General features: G+C 40.9%; 1 protein-coding gene across 2 annotated transcripts in view; it reads right to left on the reverse strand.

The window, feature by feature from the left end:
* The window catches only part of PCDH15 (protocadherin related 15), an 862,106-nt gene that overhangs the window by 505,365 nt on the left and 340,023 nt on the right, over positions 1 to 16,718 (reverse strand). The gene's annotated exons all lie outside the window — the stretch shown is intronic.

Below are 16,718 nucleotides of genomic sequence, written 5' to 3' on the forward strand. Positions count from 1 at the left end.
TGTTCTTGGGGCTTTACAGTAATTGGGGCCCTCAGCCAACCCGGGCTGGTATTGCCCACAGGGCAGATTCGGGTGGGTACAGATGGAGCCCCTGGGGCAGCCAGTTTGAGCTCGTCCCTCCTGGGGCAGCGTGCTGTGGGTAAGGACTCCCCTCTTGGGTTGGGACACCACCCAAGGAAACTCCTTGGGGTTCCTATGGGTTGGGACACTGCCCTAAGAAGCTCCTCAAGGTTGAGAGTCCTCATTTCTTAGTGTCGTGGTTTGGGCCTGGTTGGCAGCCAACCACAGTGCAGCAGCTCTCTCTCCCATCCCCTCCGGCAATGAGAAGGGACAGAGAGCCAGGCTTGGGGTTCAAGATAGGACTGGGATGGGGAGAAAATTCCCCTTTATGGTCACGAGCAAAAGGCAGACTCGTTAGGGGAAGAAAAAAAAAGAACATACATTTATTACAGACACTAACAACACATAACAGAGTAGGACAGTGAGAAGCATTGCCACATCTTGAGAACACCTTCCCCCCACCCCTCCCTTCTTCCCGGGCTCAGATCTGCTCCCGATATCTCTACCTCCTCCCCCAGCGGCGCAGGGGCAGGGAATGGGGGGTGCAGTCAGTGCTGCCACTTTCCTTCATCTTCGGTGAGGGGAGTGTCCAGAACTTGTTCCTCCTGCTCCATCGTGGTCCCCCTCTCACAGTAGACAGTCCTCCACAAACTTTCTCTGACTTGAATTCCTCCCATGGGCCGCAGCGTTCCCCACACTGCTCCATCATGGGTCACTAACTTCCTCTGACTGGATTCTCTCCCATGGCTGCAGCCCTTCCCGAGCTGCTCCGGCGTGGGACTCCCCCACATGCTGCAATCCTCCCAGCACTGAATTACAGTAGCGGGGCTACCTTTTCCCATGAGATCCCGGCCTTCTTCGGGTACAGCACCTTGATCAGCAAGCAGGAGCCACAGGCCATAAATCAATGTCTGCTCCACCGTAGATCTCCATGGGTGGCAGGGGGGGGCCGCCCTGCCGTCTCACCACAGGATACAGGGGGGTCTCTGCTCCGGCACACCTCCCCCCTCCTTTCTTCCTCCGTTCCTCCACTGACCTTGGGGTTCATGCAGCTGCAGCAACTCCTCACCAGTCTGACTGCCCGTCACCACGTCCCTTCTTAAATACATTATGGCAGAGGCACAGCTGATGGGCTCAATTTCCCAAACAGAAGTGGAGCTGACGTGGAGCTGGGGGAGCTTCGAGAAGCTTCTCACAGGGGGCCGCCCCAATAGCCCCCTCCCCTGCCACCAAAAAAATCTACCATTCATTCAACCCAGGACACTTAGGTCAGTGATTGAGGGGTTTGGCTTGTTGTTAAACCCTTGGAGTTTGGTTAGTGATAGTTCTATTCTCCTCTCAGACATGTGAACCCGCCATTTGTATGTTTGCAGAGTGTTGATTAATTGATTGTTATTTGTTTATTTGAGAGCTTCCACAACAGTGATCCTACCTTCTTTTATTCCAAGTATGTAAGAAAAAATTACAATTGGTGCAGAACAGCTTTATCTGTTCAGATAAAATTATAGTTTATTCTAAAACCAGCACAATACATCACAGCAGACCCTTCCAATAAGGCTAGCAGATGCATGGAAAATATAGTCTTCCAATTGCTCTTTGTCACCTCCAACAGCAAAGATGTCTTTACCTATTGATTTTTTTTAAAGTGTTTTCTGTTCGTGTATTGTTTTTGGTCTACTTCACCTTTTAACATTTCAAAAGCTCCTGAGAGACCTGAAGGGGAAAAGGAGGGACATGCTGAACGAGACGTTAAATTAAGGACATGCATATCCAGTTTGTGTTAGAATGGTTGATATTATGTGTTTCTTCAGGAAAAAAAAAATGAAGATGAGAGATTGAAGGTTTTACTTCTTGCATAGTGTTTTTGCGATAACTTATTTCTCTTTAAATCTCATCGCCTAGTTGAATTCTGGTTCCAATCCTAGAGGAAGACATGCAATGCAGTTTTAATAAGCTGCTTACAACAGCAAGCAGTTACACATTTTAAGCAGGTGGCTTAAGTTCTTTCATGTCAATGTTTCCCATTGACAATCACAATTCAGGCTGTGGAAATATTCTTACAATGATTAGGTGCAGATGGCTTAGGAGGTGCTCTGAAATGATGAACACACAGTTCATGGACAACTACATCAACTGCTTTCATTGTCTGAGCAGTTTTTGTCCTCTGAAGCTGAGCTTGTACAGTAGAGTTACTCCAGGGGTTTACATTCAGTGGACATTATACGATCCTTAGAAACACCAAGGTCTTTTAAATTAATATTATATGACTAGCACTTGATATCTGATGGGTCTGTAATCCTCATAACACAGCTGCAATCTAAGGTAAAGTGAAGAAACAATCCAATTCGCAGTCATGACAGAGCAGGACCTGACTTCTATCATCGCAAGCATCTACTTCTCACCGCTTGGTCGGTACACACCCTCCTCTCTCCTGCCTGTCACCAATTAATTTCATCTCTCATCCTTAACAACCATTCCTTATTTTCCTCCTGCATACTCAGCAAGCCCTGCCTGTGTGCAGCCGGAGCAGTGCAGCCCAGCCGGCACTCACAAGCCTGGAAGGCCAAGGGCAGAGCAGAATGAGCTCGCTGCCTCCCCTCGAGCTGCTCCCTGCTGCAGACACCCACAGCCCTGCTTCTGCTCAGCCCCATCTCTGCAGGCCGACAGCAAACCTCCCCTGCCTTATTAACTTGTAAAGTAAAAGATTTCAAGGCATTTCCATATGGATGGGAGCTGAATTAATGTAGTTTGGTTTTACTTATAAATTTACAAATATGTAAATTAACTAATCATATTTCAGCACATTGTGTCCTTGTCTCTTGGTCAGTCTGTCGATCCTTAAAACAGTTGCGTTGTTATCTTTTGCCTTTAGTTGTGTTTGTTTATTTACTTTTCAAAAGCAGAAGATGAGGTTTTTCCTCACTGCATAGACTCACTTTCAGTAGACTTTAGTGCTCTTTCAGAACGCTTGCATTGAATCCCTAGAGTAACTAACAAACTACCAAAAAGAAGGGTGGAAATTTTAACTTCATGAAATAAATTGGCTAACTCTTGGCACCTGTTTGGACCCCAAACCCTTAATCTACATGATAGTGAAATTAAATTTAAAGTCTTTCCCACTAGAAATAAGCTAGTATTTTAAAGACAGTATCATCCATTATAACATTAATTTGTGCACTTAAGCAAAATATGCTGATGTTAGAAAGTCATCTTGTTTTCAAATTTCAATTAGAGTTAAAAAAAAAAAAATATACATGGAAAATTGTCACCAGGAGAACAAGCAAGCTCCTGAACATGATGTGTCTCTTGTATTTGCAGTTCTATGATTTCTGATTCACCTCTGAAGGCTGTTTGGACCATAATAAAGATTCACCTTTGAAAGTGTTCCAATTAGGAAGCCCGATGCCACAACCTGATCATTAAAGGCTGTGCTGAAAAAAATCAAATATGATGTAGACTAGTTTCTGCTTGCAAAAGTAATATATTGGTATAGTAAAAACAATTTGTACATTGAAAATAAGGAAGTAGCAACTTGAAGTGTTTTGACATAGTTTGCATAGCAAAAACACAATTAAGATATACTTTATTTCAGCCCACCAAAGGTTAGTGGCTAAAGCAGGTCTTCGTGGTTATCTTCCTCTAATCTCAATGTAATTGTCTGAGCTCTGCTTGCTTTTAAAGGCTGCATGTTGGTCCATCCTCCATACAGCACAGGAGAATAAGATACTCTCTCGCTCCATAGCACTGTTTCCTGCACAAAGGATGAAGGAGGTTTCACTGAATTGCTGCACACTAGAAGGATGAAGCTTTTAGCTCAAGTTCAAAAAACTTAGCATGAAGATACGGCATGCATGCACCATCCCCATACATCCAGGTGGACTAGGAAGAGAGTATCTTTATGCTTTAAGGCAATTAATTACTGCATATACTAAAGATGACTTCACTCAAGGTGGAGGAAAAACGTTTAGGGCAGCAACTCTTCAAACCACAGTGAAGTAATTAAGTACATTAGCTTGCTTAAAGGCTAGTTTTCCCATACAAAAAAAAAAAAACAAAAAAAACAAAAAAAAAAAAACCAAAACAACAAAAAAAAACCAAACAAACAAACAAAAAAAAAAAAAAACAAAAAAACAAAACCACAACAAAAATACCCAACAAACAAAACAGTGATAAAATGACTGTTCTCTTCTCTTTATCACTTTTCTCTTTATTTTCTTTCTGAGTTGCCTTCATAGCAACTATGTGCCTATTGTCTCGCTGAGTATAGCATAGATATGGACTCTCATTTATTCCCCAGTTCCTAAACCATATTGCTGAAGACTCTGAAAAATGAAACAGTGCTGGAGGGGCGGTTCAGACACTGCCAACATTACCCTGAAAAACTAGTGACTACCAAGGAGGTACCTCTTATTTTAAGATGGACCTCACTATAGAGGTCACATGTTTCTCTGGAGGACAGGAACGACACATTCAGTGTATTACCCAGTTAAGAATTGAATTACTGCTCTCCCAAGCTTGGCATTTGACTTGGCTGTCAAGAGTATAACATCTAATAAAAGGCAGTGGGCTGTTTCACTCTGCTGACTTTCAGGTCTCAAGAGACTGAAGGAGATGGTGTTGGTTTTGCTTCAATATTTAGGACGGAGGCTTGCCAATAATTTTAAAGCAGAAGAATATACATGTACTCTGTAAGGCTCTTTTTTTATAAATTTAATAAAGAGTTCCAGGTTTGAGGTGGGGACAGACTGGATAAATAAAAGTGTGGGAATGTCCCAGGTGGGCCTAATGTGTATTTAGCAAGTGTACTAAGTACTGTGCTGCTTTTTTTCTGTCATTAATAGTAGTTTCAAGACAAGGGCTAGTAAGTAATGGATCAGTCTCGGTAAAAGTTCAGGGCTACCTCTGGAATTAATTTAGGGTATGACCTCCTCAATACCCATCCTTATGGAAGGACATGCAAGGTGGCCTTGCCAGAGCCTGGCATCACTCACTTTGTGAAGGGACGAAGCCCAGAACACACACCGTCATGCTGCAGCAAATAACATGAAAGCAGTTTGAGATGACACTCCAAAAAAGTTTGAAGAGGGAGCTGAGTCTGAAGGCTTCATCCATGAAAAGTCTGTGTTGCAGGCCAGGCCGTCACTGCTAACTCCTGCAGATGGACAGGCAGCAAAGTCACCAAGGGCAATGTTCTCACACATACAACCCAGGAGCAGAGCATGGGAAAAGGGTTATCAATCATAACAGTAAATTGCCTGTCATGTTCAAGCAACACTCTGCATTGCCAAGGAAAGTGAAAGGCTAGCACTCCTATCTTTCAAAATACTCCATTTTGGAAATACCATGTTCAAAGTCTTCTGGGATGCAAGAAAAACAGTATCCTCTGTCTCAGCTTCAGCTTGATTTGGGACAACTCCCAGTACAGACTGGTCTGTATGTGCTTAAGAACGTGTAATACCAGAAGACCAGGAGTGTGTTTTCTGAGCCCTATCCATGAAAGGATTAAAAGTTTGTTGAGCAGATCAATGAAGGCAAAATGTGGTTGCAAAAGCAGGGTTTGCAGTGACCATAGAGAATTCCGAAGCAGTGGGTCTTACACAGTCAGTATGATTTTATAAACGGTCACATGTAATGAAACACCCACTCTGAATTAGTCACTGGACCCTGAGTGTCAGAGCATAGAATAAACCTCTAAATAAACAGTTTTATTTGCCCAGAACATCGGTCGTGGCATAACAATTTGACTGTATCTCCAAAAAGAAGATCTACTACCAGCAAGACGGAGAATAATAGAATACAAGGTTGTGCAGTAGGGCCACACTGCCATAACACATCAAGCTTGGGAGGCGAATCAGTCAGACTTGTGATACTCCTAATGACACTGTAGGTCTTGGTGCTGAAGGCTCTTTCAGTGACCGTGAAGTTTGAAACATCGCTCTCACGCATTGATACTTCCACTAGCAAAGCCTATGCCAGCACTGTTGAGTGTCTCGATACAGACGACAGATCTGTTCAAATCTCAGGGAACCAGCACTGTCAGGAAGGTTGGGGTTTCGTGTTCCTCTCCTCATCTCAATGTCATACAAGACTTTGCCGCTTTACGGTTTCCACTGTGCCCATGTGCAATAGCTTCTTGCAAAGTTCTCTGGTTCCTTAGCTGTCCTGCTCCTACATTAAAACTACCATTAAGCTGAAGCCATGATAGGTGTGCACCAGTGATCCTGGTTATGCCAAGAACAAATTTCTACAGATTTGTGGAAGACTTGAAAGAAGCCTAGGCTAAATTAAGAACAAGGAATGCAGGCAGTTTTGCTTGTTGCTATGGCTGGTCAGAGCAAACCACTGACCTTTCTGGCTATCAGAAAAGCATATGAAAAGATGCAGGATCTTCAAAGGGCAGTGTTAATAATAAAAAAAAAAAAAAACCAAAAAACAAAAAAACAAAAAAAAAAAAAAACAAAAAAAAAAAAAACAAAACAAAAAAACGAAAAAACCCCCACACCTTAGTTTTTTTTCAATTTTCTATATCAGATGCTAGCACATCTTGATTAGAATTCACAGTGACTCATATTCAAAGGCCTGCTTCTAATCCCTAAAATACTATCCACATAGACAGTTGGTAGCAAATATGCTTTAAGGTGTAATTAGCAAACCCCCTGATAGCCATTTTTTCCTCTTTATTAAATGTAGATTTTTCAATATTTTAACTCTCTCCCTTTTCACATCTCCACGCTGATACATAACATCAGCCATCATTTAAATTACACATTAATGGTGAATTTATGTGATACACTATCCATTGTATTAAATTAAACAGAGAAAAAGTGGACTCTGGTATCATAACTATTGAGTCTGGTTTTCCTTCCATGTTGATTTACATCCAAATAACCAGCTTAGCAACCTTGCAAATGTCAATCTGCACTGAGGCAAGAAGCTGTGAAGTTCTTAAGCAGACACTCTGCTTGGGACTGAAAGGTCAGTGTTTGTGTTATTTATTCTTATCATGGAAATATTTTACTCTTAAGTTAGGGAGGACTTAGTATTAACAGAAAGAATCATTGAAGATTTCAACCAAGAAAAGTCAGGACCTCATACTAAATTAAATAAAAACATTCAAAAGAACTAATTTTGTTGAAGTGCAGACAGAAATATATACAGAGAACAAACTCAGTAATGTAATAGCATCAAGCTCAAAGGACGAGTGCCCATTTATTCAGGCAGTCCGTATCTCAGGCAGCAAGCCCAGGTTTGGGTGCCAACTTTTCTTGAGGAAGTCAAAACTGCAAAATCCACTAAGGCAGACTCTAACTTCCATGTAGGAATTTCTCTTACTGGCACCTGTTTTCCACTAATTTTAAATGTTCTTTAAAAGATACCTTCTTTAGTATCTCTCTGTCTCACTTCTCTTCTTGGAAACCCCAATAATTAATAAAACATCCCTTTGGGGAAGTAGTTAAGTGACATTATGGCAAAGGCAACCATAAAATGGAGGTTGGGGCTATCTGTCTGTAAAACTACATAGCACATTTAGGAGGAAAGATCCAGGTTAGTGGAAGAGCCTTATATTAGTTCAGCTTCTGAACAGAACCCAGACAATACTGATGAAAGGCTAATGAATGTGTGAGGTTTCCAGTTTGACTATTCAAATTAGACCTGCTGTTGCTTAACTGAGAATATCTGTAAACTGGATTAGCTTCAAATAATGATCCTATTTATGTGAGAAAGCGTGTGTTTGTAGCATTGGTGTACATGAATGAGTGTGAAATGCATAAATATGTGGCCTATTAGCAAACTCAGATTATCATGTATAAGAATATAAACTCTTCAAGAAGAGATATCTAATAAACTTTATCTGCTGATGCTGCTGGCTGGCTGGCTACCGCTGTGATGCTATTTGTTCAACCATGTAACCAAGGTTTTCTTCCTTATGGCACTGTTTTAGTACAGAAAATATAGAGGATCACTGTGAAAATAAGCTAAGTTTGTGGCTGGAGAAGTCAAGCTCCATGGTTAGTTGGAGAGACAGATGCAAGTGCATCCACCAACAGTAAGATGACAGCACTGCAGGAACACAGTATTTCTAACATGCAAGAACCATCATTGTGGTTCTCCACTTTCAGTGAAGAAACAGTAGCAATACAGGTACTGCTGCAAAATTAATAAAAATATTCTTAGCTTCTGAAGAATGAAGCCATTATTGTTGTAACAAAGGGCAGTTTTAACTTAAAGCTTTCTTGAAAGTATCGGTCTGGCTACTACTATCATAAATGGGCAGCACAAAGGGAGATCTCAACATCCTGCTCCACTCACATAGGAAGCTTAAGTGTAGCAAGGTTTGCCATAAAGAATACTGAAATCTTGTGGAAGTAGGAATTCTGTTAAAAACAAAACAAAACAAAAACTGGACAGTTACCTGGTACTCCTAGTCTGTATTCTGCTAAAGCATTCCTTATAAAAGAGAGCATGCATGTGCTCAGGAGCAACTAGCAGAATAGGACATGGTGGCAAAACCGATTCCCAGACCAGACAAATTGCCAGAAACTACAAAAAAAAAAGGCACAGCCTTTTTTTAAATCAAGTTAGTTCAATTATGCATGTTAATTTTTTTTTCCCAGTAATATGGAAACTTTTTTAAAAAAAGCCAGACAAATTCACCAGATACGAGGTTTCACAAATGAGCTGCACGTTGTTTAAAATAACTTCTTCATTTTGCACTGATTTTTAGCATATGGCAATGCAAAGTCTGCTCCCGTCTCTGTTAATTAATGTGAATTCTTGGTTTATGACACTTTTGCCAGCAACGTCACTCTTGCATCAAAACCCTATCAGGATGTTTATCAGTAAACATTTATTTAATAACATGGATTTCTAAATCAGTTTCTCTGATTTCAGTACTTTACCCCTGGAATAATATGGAAGAGATGAAATTTAACTTATATAGGTATTTTCTGGGTAACGTATAACTGCACAGCTGTGTTGCAAAAATGCAAGCAAGACATTAAGGGAATGGAAAATAGTATAGAAATACCATAATGCTATAATGCAAATTACTTTTATGCCTTCCTATGGATATACTGTATATAAAAAAATGAAAGATTATAATCAGGGAAGGAATGTCCTGTGAAGGCAGCCTACCTGACTACATATAGGGGGAGATATAAAAGAAGTCACCGAGTTAAACTGGGATTAGAGCTGGAAGCACCGTTAAGGTTAGCATTGCCTGGCTGCATTTTAAGAACTTGGTCGGGCTACAGGTAAGTACTCCAGAGTGAGGTAGGCTGTGTCCCATGGCCACTGGGAAGGCAAAGGCCACCTGGGCTGCTGCAGGGCTACTGCTTCAGAGCATGGCAGCTGAAAGACAAGAATTAGGGTTCAGCAATTCAGTCCGCACCAGGAAAGCAGATTACATTTTTTAGTGAACCCACAAGGTGCTCCTGGGTTAAGGGTTAAACTGAGGAGGTTTGGGGATGCCAGGTTTTGCTAATGGGAAATGTTGCTAGTGCAGGAATGCTTTGAGGATTTCATATGGAAGGGGCTGTGGGACTAGATTTACAGCCAATGGTGGCAACAGGCATGGCCCTGCTCTAAAATTAAGAGATGGGCAGCTCTGAAGGTAGCAGGAATAGAGATAGTTAGACCATTTTTCTCCTAATGGAATACTTAATAGATTCACTATGAAAACTTGTTGAAAATCATCTCTTTCTTGTGGGAAGTTGCCACACAACTGGCTAGTTGCATTCATGTTCAAAAGAAGGGTATTTGCTGGGAAAACCACAATTTTGTCTGTCTTCATACAAGGCTTCTGGTCCTTGGTGTCCAATGCTAAATTATTTCACTTCATATAGCAGACAATATTGCATATTTCATATATTTCATACAGCAGGCAATTTTGACATACTAAGCTTCTGCTAACGTGTTCACAGTTTCCTGTTTCACCATCAGCACAATTAAATCAACTCTAGCTACTCTGTGTTTCTTTTCTAAGGGAAAACTGTATCGGTTGTTGCTCTGACATTAATATTCTCCTGAGTTTTGCTGTTGGTTTCTTAGAATGAATAATCCCTAAAACTATTCTGATGTGTGACTTTTCTTAGCAAAGCTCTCACCCTGCTCTCTGTGGGCAATGATGGTACCTGTGACTCAGCAGTACATTGTAGGGGCCACTCTCAAAAGGAGACTCTGTCTTTGTTCATCTTACTCTGCCAATAAAACTTCCTTTGTTAAGAAACAATGTCCTTGGCTGAAAACAGTGGACCGCCAGGCTAGTGCTGTATGTGTCCAGCAACATGGACACTACACAGATAACAGAACAGGAAACATGTATCTTCACAATGGTTCTCTAAAAGCCTAAAGTTAGTGCCATACGGTAGCTAAAGCTGTTTCTGGGATGACTCCTTTTACCTATCTTTTATCACTTCATACACTCATACATGCAATGTCCTTCTCCCCCTCCTTTCTCCTTTACCTTCAAAATAGGCTAAAGGATTCAACTAGGATGGAGCATCCCAAAATTAATTCTTGTTACAGTTACCAGAGAGGAAAAACAAATCTCAAAAATTGAAATTCTGTTCAAAAAACAAATTCTGCAAATGAAAGTCTTTGCTCTTTACTGGAGTCCTCACATTACTTTTGCAAATGCCCAGGAGGCTGGCTGGCTTCAATTCCCTTTCAGCTAAACTCATTGCAAAGCTGCTCCATCAGTTGCAAATTGTTTAGAATGCAGAAGCATGTTTGTTTGCTGGTTTGAACAATCGAAAACATATTATGCATTCCCTGCATTATTTATACTGGCTACTTATAAGTTGATTTTTATTTATTTAAAGTTTCCATCTGTAGGTTCTGGCTACATTTCAAAATCTCCCCCTTCAATCATATTCTAATGGGTATCTGTTCTCCCAGAACATCTGTCCTTTAGGGTCCTATTATATGTAAGCTAATAGTGACACAATTTTTCAATTTATTACATGTGTACAGTTTTCTGTTTGTTTTTTTAAAATCCCCAGAATCAACTCATAATACTAGAGCTTCCTTTCACTGTAAATAATAAAATACTAGTTTCAAGTCCTCATGACTTTTTTGGTCCTGACAAAAATGTTAACACTGCATTTGCAATAACAGACCTCATGATAAGGAAGTATTTTCCACTGCTCTAAACCTGTTTTAAAAACAAGTCTATGAAAATGTGTTCATTCAGATGACTAGGGGTCCCATATCCATAGCCATCTTTTAATCTGCCTTTTATATTCTTTCATCTAACCCTTTTACTTGAGTAAGAGATATCCACAAGATTATTTATGTAATTAAGATGCTTTAAAATGACAGAATATACTTTGACACTTCAAGCATCTATGCTGTATATGGCTCCAAATATTTTAGATCCTAACATATCTAACATTATTGTGTCATGAACATAAATTCAGCCTCCTGCATCAAAGTATCACGATCTACCTTTCTGTTAGAAGGATTCATTCATCTAGGGATGTCCACAGAGCAACATGAAGGTATGAGCAGGCTGCGGATAAGCAGTACTGATTTATCTCTATCTTCCACTGCTAACTATACCAGTAAAAATACAGCAGCATGGGTTTCTACAAGTATAAGCCTGAGGATTTGTTACCCAATGCCAAATATCCTTACTATAAATTTACTATTAGCATACTGTATCTTTACTATTATTATGGTTTGCCACAGGAGATGACAGCACGTGCAGGTATGTTCCAGGCAAGGTCTTCCATGCCAGATTTTTTTAATTTCTGTGTTTTAAGAGTAGCTCTGAAGAGCCACTGTAATCTATACGTAGCTGATGGATTATGCACAGAACTGCATGCATTATTTTGTTTCTGCTGTCCTTGTTAAGGTAGCAGCAGATTTACTGCTGGCATTACAGTTCAGCTTCTGCACTGCCATCTCGCATACGCCTGTGCGCTCCAAAGCCAGTTGTGTGCTTCCGGAGTTGGCAGGAGTGGAAGTGCAGATGCAAGAGATTTATCCTCTGAGGGAAGACAGCTCTTCAGCTACTTTCAGATAAATGCTAAGTGCATAGGCTTTGAATCCAGCTGACGAATTCAGTGCATGCACCAGAACACAGGCTTGGAAAGGACCACCTGGGTCACGGATCTCCACTCACTGCAAGGAATGATATAATAAATGTTAAGAGCAAAGTGTCCTGCAGGATGTCATAGTCTACTCTCTCCATTTACTGCATGCCATAAAGTAACATTCTTCTAAAACACACACCTTGATCAAATTATGATCTTTAGGAGATGAGCTGGAAAGTCTCAGAAATTATAGTATATGACAGGAACAGTGGAGGAGGTTAGGGGAGAGTACAACTGATGTTGTAGCACTCTGAGGTGGCTGAATACATTCCATGAAAACATCCGTAAGCCCCTACAAGATGAGTCCAACTATGTTGGAGGAAAGGAAACATCTCAGGAATCAAGTAAGCATTGAGGCAAAGAGGTCCTCCTGGTTACCCGAAGCAACATGTGAAGTGCTAGGGCAGAGGAACAATCAAATGCAGTATTACCATGCAACAATAAATACAAATGACAGACGGTTCAAATCTGTTTCCTTCAAAGCTTGGGGGCACCCACAAATTGAGTGCCCAACTCCCGGTATCGCAAGCTGTTATTGAGAACTGCAGGTGCACTTCCACTCAGTAATCTCATCCCTCCCATAAACTTCATCTTGAAAAAACAGTGGGTTTGTATCCCAGCTGTGTTTGGAAAGCCCTTCTAGAATTTCACTCATCACTCCGGTTAACAAGTCTTTTTCTAATTTCCAGTTTAAATATACTCAAGAGACACTTAAACCCACTGGGTTTTCTATCAGTATTATTATGTTCTATTCCCTCACTCATATTTGAACCCCCAATGTATTTTTAAAAGTAAACATCTCTTCATTTTGCTACAAAAGCAAGTAAATCCCAATCAGTTCTGTAACAGGGAGGTATAGAGGCACACCATGGAATTACTTATTCCCCTCTACACCTCTCTAAACTTAAACAGATCTTCCTCTGATGATAAGTAACCAAACCACATACGATGGTTTTAATGAGCTTTGTACAACTGGGCCAACACTTCCCTGCTCCTACTTGCTAGGCACAGCCTGAAATCCCTTTCAGCAGTTTTGGTTTTTTTAGCAGCTCCATCAACAGGGGTCCTTTGGTCCTCTTGTTTTAAGCCCCGTAACAAACCAAGAACAGCCCTTCACAGGAGGGCCCATCAAGCCCAGCAGTCCCTCCCTGTCAGTAGCAGCCCCTAAAGAAGAGCAGAGCTATCCATCCCAGGGGAGAATTTCCCAAACCTCCCACCTGACCCCCAAACACTTGCAGTTCACTCCCTTCCTGAACAAAAAGTAAACTCTCCCTGTTTTTCAGGCCCTTTCCTTCCGTAAGTCTGTCCCACTGCTCTCTGCACCCATGTGTAAGGCCAGCACCTACCTCCCGCCGTAACTCGGACACCACAATAACCACCACCTGCCAGGAGAGCCTCCCCTTGTACGTGCTGTGCACTTACCCCCCTCGGATTTCACTCCCTACCTCTGGCCCTGGGAATGAGAACGCCCAGCGGGCCCCCGCTCCCTCTCGGCAGCCCCCAGGGAGTTGTTCAGACCTGCCTCTTTTCCATGCCAAGGAAGGCTATGCTATTTAATCCTTCCCTGGAAGAAATCTGCATCACGCTTTCCATCCTCCAAACATTCCTAGCTCCTGCTATACCTTCTTGAGATGGAGAAACGGAACTGTACACTGTACACAGTAGCAATGTGCCATTTTCAGGATATTTTTGGTACCCTTCCCATTACACTGCTTGCTTTTATAACCACTATTGACACTAAAGTTAACATTTTCAAAATTAAAGTTAGCATTCTCAGAGAGGCATGTTTTTATATTCTACAGCTCTGTCTATGCCCAACATTTTGGTCAGTGAGCGGCAACGGTCAGCTCAGCATTCATCACCTCATGTGTGGGATTTTTGTCTTCTTCCCTTTGCATCCACCTCCAGCGAATTCCACCTCCCATTGCCTTGCCCGAGCACTTTGTTTTGCACAATCCTTCTTCGGTTTTTCACAGTCAGCACTCCACTGCTCTGAATAAAAGCATCATCAGCACACACTGTCATCTTTTCCAGTTCATTTACCAGTTGATTTTCACAGGTTTAAGCACATATTCGTTTGAGACCCTACTGCTATTCATCCTCTCACTCAGAAAAACAGTTAGTGCTACCTTCTGTCTTGTATCTTTTGACCAGTTTTTTTCTTGATCTGTAGAGCATTCTTTTTATCTGATGGAAGCGCAGATTCTTAATTGTACAGTAATAAAGTACTGCTTCCTGATCCTTTTGGCTTTAATCACTACTCCTCAGAGGGTCAGCCGTAGAGTACAGCATGGCCTGTATTTCACTGGGGAGGGCTGTGGCTGAGCTTCTGCAACCTTTGAGGTTTCTTACCTCCAAGTAACATGACTGCTCACTTAGTGCCTGAGATCTTCACTGGCTTCTTTCCAGGTTTTTGGTTTGTTTGGGGATTTTTGGAGCGGAGGAGGCAGATGGGCTGGTTATATGAAGATCAATTCTTTCAGATGCTGCAGTAAGCTACTCCTTGGTAGTCTGGCAACTTCCTACTCCTAATGCACGGTTGAGGTTCACACCTGCAGCCACTCCGGCCTTTACAGAATAAGGTTTGGAAGTTGATACTTAAAATCTGAGATTCTATCAGAATTTATAGAATTTTAATACCTAGGCTCTAAACTAATTAGAGTAAATTGCAACTCTCTGGTAAGCAGGTGTTCATGAAAATTATGTAGATTATGAAAGCTTCAGCTATGTGCTACAACGAAACACTTTTTTTTAAAGAAGTTGAATTTCCATATGCTGAAACTCCTTGTTTATAGCACACCCCGCCCCCACCATCAGTCCCTAACAGAATGGCAGTGCGCTTATTATTATTAAATTTTATCCTGTCTTTGCTACACTAATCCACAAAGTCAACAAAATTGTTCCATATAATACTCCTGTCCTTTGCTGCATTACAGGAGTTTAAAAAACTGTATCAAAGACCTTGTGCCAAGGTTACTAAAGTAAGTATTACAGAGGACTGGTCAAAAGACCTGTCCCTTATGAATACTTCTAACAACTCTCTGGCAACCTGGGAACTCACCTCTCAGTACATCCCATCACAGTCCCCTCTTTTCCCAGCTCCTTATCTGCCTAAACCAGCTTCTTATAATTCCTGTATTAATCTGAACCATCTCCACTTTAAATAATAATTTCCTTTGGGAACTGTACCGAATGAATGCTTCCTATAAATCTAGATAGCTGAAGTCCATTCCATTACTGTAGTCTGAGATGTTTCTTTCGCTGAGAGAGTGAACATGAAGTTAGTCTGACAAAACCACCTTCTCATTACAATTTTGCAGTTTATCCCACTTTTCACTTACACTGATGTTCTTGATTACTCTCCGTTCAAAACCTGTCCTAAGACATTACATGGTGTTAAAATAACCTAATTTGCATGTGCTTTTCAGGATTTCTTTTTTGCTTTTTTTGCATATATGTTAGTATTCACCAGTCAGAGTGCATTATCCTCTGATGGACTGAACTAAATGTTAAGAGGTTTTGCTAGTAGACTTCTGGTGACCGGAGGCAAAAGCGGGAAAGTAATGTGTTCCGTTTCTATGAAGCAGGTAACTAACAAAAATAAGAGCTTTCCTGTCCTCTACTCACACTCAAATAAATCATGCAGACTCAACAACAGAAACTCCCAACAGAAAGGAGACGGGTCATTTAGTATTCCAGGATGATTTTACTACTTCAGTAGCAATATTAGACCAATAGTGGAGCATTTAGAACAGGACTGGAAATACTGACACCGTAACTGCTTTGGCAAGAATTAGTTCATGTCGTTTTAGAACAACTGTTTAATGCTGTTCATTACATTTTTAATCTGATAGCACTAGTGTGCTACCTTGTTCATTCTTTATCTCTAGCTTTCATAGGAAAGAAAATATTTTTTTCATTGAAGTTTACATTGCCATCTGAGTTCAGTGGAACTTGCTAAGGAAAAAGAACCAGACATATTTGTACCTTCTCCTAATCTCGATATTCTTTGTTTGAAGTCCCAGCTAGAAATTTGCAAGGTAAAACATGACTTGAAGAGAGGTAACTCTGGTTATATGTGTTGTTCCAACAAAACCAACCATCTTTTCCCTGTGGTACAACAGAGTTGCTGAGCCAATTTCCATCTTGTGATTCAAATCAATAATTAAATTCTTAGTGACACGGAGTGTGCAGCAATCATCATTCCAAAAGACAAATTTTCTATCATTTCCCTACACCATTTCTGAGTGAATATTTCATACATGACCTTCAGTCACACATATATCATGCAAGCATTATTCCCAGCATATAAGTCTTTACAAACATCTTAAAACATTGTTACTAAATTTAAAAGCACAAAACTAAAAGATAAGGAATATAAGGAAAAAACGATCTAGTTTTCAGGAAGGCCAGTGGACAAAGCAGTAAATGAACAAACCAACCCATCCAGAAGTGAACTCAGCCTCAAGAAATGGAGGTTATTAAGTGGATTATTGGAGAGAATATTTTGGAAATCACTTTCACCACAAGCATGCCCATATTAAAAAGGAAAATATGTTA

This window comes from Tyto alba, unplaced genomic scaffold, assembly GCF_018691265.1.
Source record: "Tyto alba isolate M040663 unplaced genomic scaffold, T.alba_DEE_v4.0 Super-Scaffold_1, whole genome shotgun sequence".
NCBI lineage: Eukaryota > Metazoa > Chordata > Aves > Strigiformes > Tytonidae > Tyto > Tyto alba.